We start from the raw sequence: 3977 nt of genomic DNA on the forward strand, positions 1-3977 counted from the left end.
AGGACTAGTTGACGTCATTTCCGGGTCAAAACTTCTCCGAACGTGCTCTGCAGCTGCCCCTGAACCCCCTCTGCTTAATAAATAAGCAGTGTTTTTAAATCAAAAGTTCAGTATGTAGGATTTATGTTGGCAGAAATAATGAATATAATATAATATAATATAATATAATATAATATAATATAATATAATATAATATAATATAATATAATATAATTATTATTATGTTAAGTGTGTAATCACCCGCATGTAAGAATCCTTGTGTTTTCATTACCTTACATTGAACCCTTCATATCTATTAGAGGACCGGCATACAAGACCTGCTTAAAACAAAAGCTCTTTCCACATCTTTGGAGTGCAGAGGTATAGGTGCTGATCTACATTCAGGAAATTCATGCTTGTCCAACACGTGAAGCTTTTGGAAAAATCGAGTGTGATAGTGAGACATGGGTCAATGGCAGAAATTGACCAGCAGGGGTCGCCATTTGAAAGCATGGTGAAAAACACGTGTGGAAAATGGACTGTTGATGTTACAAGTATTCACATCCTTAAGTGAAATCACTAATACCAACATGAGAAAGAAAAAGTCCTGCATTGAAAATATTACTTAAAGAGAAGTATTTAAGTGTAAACAGGAAAATGTTCTTAAAAGTTAAAGTACTTACTGCAGAAAAATGTCCCCTGTGACTGTTATAACGTCATATATTATAATTATCATTATTCATTCAATAATATAAAAGCTGCTTTTTAAATTATATTGTATACATGATTATTTTCATTACTGATCAATCTGATGATTCTTTTCTACATTAAACGATTGATTGTTTGGCTTGTAAAATTTCTAAAACTAGTGAGAAATGCTGTCACAGCAACCAAGAGTCAATCAGATGGGTAGTTCAATGTATAACAAAACAATCTAACTAATCCTCTCAGATAAATATAGTAGAGTTAAAAGTACAATACTTCCCCCTGAAATGTAGTGGAATAGAAGTGCCATTTAAAGAAAAGACTGAATGAAAGTACAAGTACTTCAAATTTGTACCAGTACTTGAATAAATGTACTTCCTTACATCCCACCACTGTATTTTAGTTGCTGATGTAAATCACAGTCAATTTATCCTGCTAAATGTTTATGCCACCAACAATACATTTAGTTATGTAGCATTATTCCAACATCTTATGATAATAAAAAATGGTTAATATCAAAGAGGCATAGCCTCTGTCACACATGCTCACATCAATCATGAAACCTTCATAAAATCCTTTCATAAAAAAGGTGCAAAATAAAAAGGAATCAAGTAAATCACAGGCTCTTGAAGGAACAAATATTAAATAATAAAAACTTTATTCCAAGGAAAGCCTCTGACAACTGTAAGCATTTTTTTATTTTATTTTTTTATTTATTTATTTTTTTTACAGTACAGTACAGTACAGTACAGTAGGCAGTGGAGTGTGATGCTCTCACTCTCACCATTCGGACAGGGCCTGGAACAGGGGCCCCATGGCGCCATGGGGCTTACTATGTTTCCCTTTAAGTTGTCTGTTGAGGGTTCTTCTGAGTACTTTTGTGAATTAATGAAATATGAATTTGGAAAGTTTTCTATCAGAAAGGCAAATGATTTGCAAACTTAAAAAGAGATAAAAATTAAAAATTAGATTAAAAATCACCAAAGTGGTTTTAGGTTGGAAAATGAAAAAAATATGAAAGTTTAACCAATCAAGAATATGACTTTGCTGCAGATTCAATTAGACAATATCTAGGAGGAGAAAACTTGACGTGCCTTAATGAGATGAAAACGTAAAGCGATTGAACTAAGTTGTTATGTTTAGGTAACTTTGGAGCCAAAAACAGGACTCGGACACACGGCTTGCAGAAGTTCAAATGAAGTTTTATTGAAGAGATGGAGATTTGGAGAGCTGAGCTGTTTGCTGGAGAGGACTGAAGGTGCTGAGTGAGGCAGGCAGGCAGGCTGAGAGCACAGGGAGGAAGTGGACCTGAAGCACAGGAAAACAGGATTCATCTGAGTCAAACAACACCAGCAATTACTACACTGGATCTTAAACTGGCCACAGCTTACACACTTCTACAATACACATTTACACACACTTCAAAGATTGATCAAATCTGTGTGAATTCAATGAGAATTCAGAGTGAATTTAGAATATCATTCAAAGTTAATTTTGAAGTGATGGCAAAATTTAAAGGATGTAAAAGCATAACTGTTTAGGAGCATGAAGAGACAGTACGACCTATGTTCCACTCCAGTAAAACCAAAGGCACTGGGACTGGTTTCAACACCTGTATGGTGTGACCATTACTTTTTGAGTTAGAGATGGATAGAATGATAAGTTAGAAAGAAAATGCTGCAGTCACTGGGGACTAAGAACAGTTTTATTAAGGCAGATTGTCAGTATAATGTGGCCCACTTCTTTGGTGCATAGCATGGCGAAAGTATTCTAAATACACCAAAGACAGACTCAGTCAGAAAATCCAATAATTTTTTTTGTTTGTTTGTTCGTGTAGTAATTTATTTTTCTGATAAAATTTCAGACAGGGTACTGGTATAACTTTAGTGGACCTCAGTGGAGGCATTATTGGCTTGTGTGTCTTGAGTGTCCTTTGGATTTAGCATGATGCAGCCTGAGATACAGTAGAAATATGTCAATGGCCATAAGCCTATTAATAAAAGTAAGAGCTCAGCACAGTTTGCCCAATCTTCAGAGGGATTATTTCTTGGGTTGAAACTAAGAAAAGCACTTGACAGTGAGCTCTGTGTGTTATCCAGACAGACAAACAGGGACACAGTTTCTGGATAGGAATGATCGGTTAGACATGTAAATGTTCCATGTGCACCACATCTGAATACATACCACCAGACATATATGATTCTTTTTGCAATTTGGGTGAGCTATCTCTTTAATTCAGTTGCTTTTAGTCTGCCATCTGTTGGCTACTGCACACTGTTTCAACATCATAAAACATGGAACAAACAAGCTGTTTATTGCAGACACATAACAGGTTGTAAACCGTGCACATTTTCTTACCAAGCATCATAAACACTGACATCCATCATCTCCATAGTGACAGCAAACTGATTTCAGTGTATCACCTGTCAGTTGTAAAACCCTAAAACAAAAAGGTTTAACTGGAAAACACCGTGACTATGCTGATCAATCACTGAAATAAAGACGGTTACAGTGGAGCTGAACAGCACATTCAGGCATGAATGTCTCTGTAGTTACTCACTATGTATGAAAGACATTCATTCCCACATGTCAAATAATTGTGGGCTCAAATTAATGAATCAAAATGCCTTCATTCAATGTTTATGCACAGTCAATGTCTCCATGTTGACCGCACTGTCTTCATGAGGTTTAGATTATCTGAAGAAATTTACCAACAGTACAGACAGACTGTTCTGATCAGGAAAGTAATTATAAATATGGTTACTCTGTTAACACCTCATGTGTGCAACGTGCCCTCATGATATATGGATTCTGATTCATTTTCAAGGCTTTCACACACTGCCATCCAGTATGTAAGTAAACACAAAGGTTCATGGTTGATAACTGTCATGTCTGGTTACCGATCAGGTGATTGGTGAAGCATTTTTTCCATCTGTTCTCCTCATGTAGCTAAAGTAAAAATATCGGCCAGCAGGGGTCACTGTTCAACCTGATTTTCTTCACTGAAGCTGTAGAAATGCAGTAATCCACTTTAAGCAGTTTCCAGGCTCAAACTTTCTCTATGCCTCTGAAGGATCATGTAGAATTTCAGGCTCTAAATACTGGTTCCACGTGGATGATGGCTGTACGATGACTCCCCCTCTGCGCAAGAGGGGCAGACTTATCTTCTGAGGGACTTCGCACAGTCAACTTTAATTTGCACTGTGAGAGCTCTATCTTATGTTTTATCTGGATCGACTTATGTTCTATCTTATTTTTTTTACCCAGTGCAGCAGTTTTTATGCACACATGTA

The sequence above is a fragment of the Chaetodon trifascialis genome, chromosome 6 (assembly GCF_039877785.1).
Source record: "Chaetodon trifascialis isolate fChaTrf1 chromosome 6, fChaTrf1.hap1, whole genome shotgun sequence".
Classification (NCBI taxonomy): domain Eukaryota; kingdom Metazoa; phylum Chordata; class Actinopteri; order Chaetodontiformes; family Chaetodontidae; genus Chaetodon; species Chaetodon trifascialis.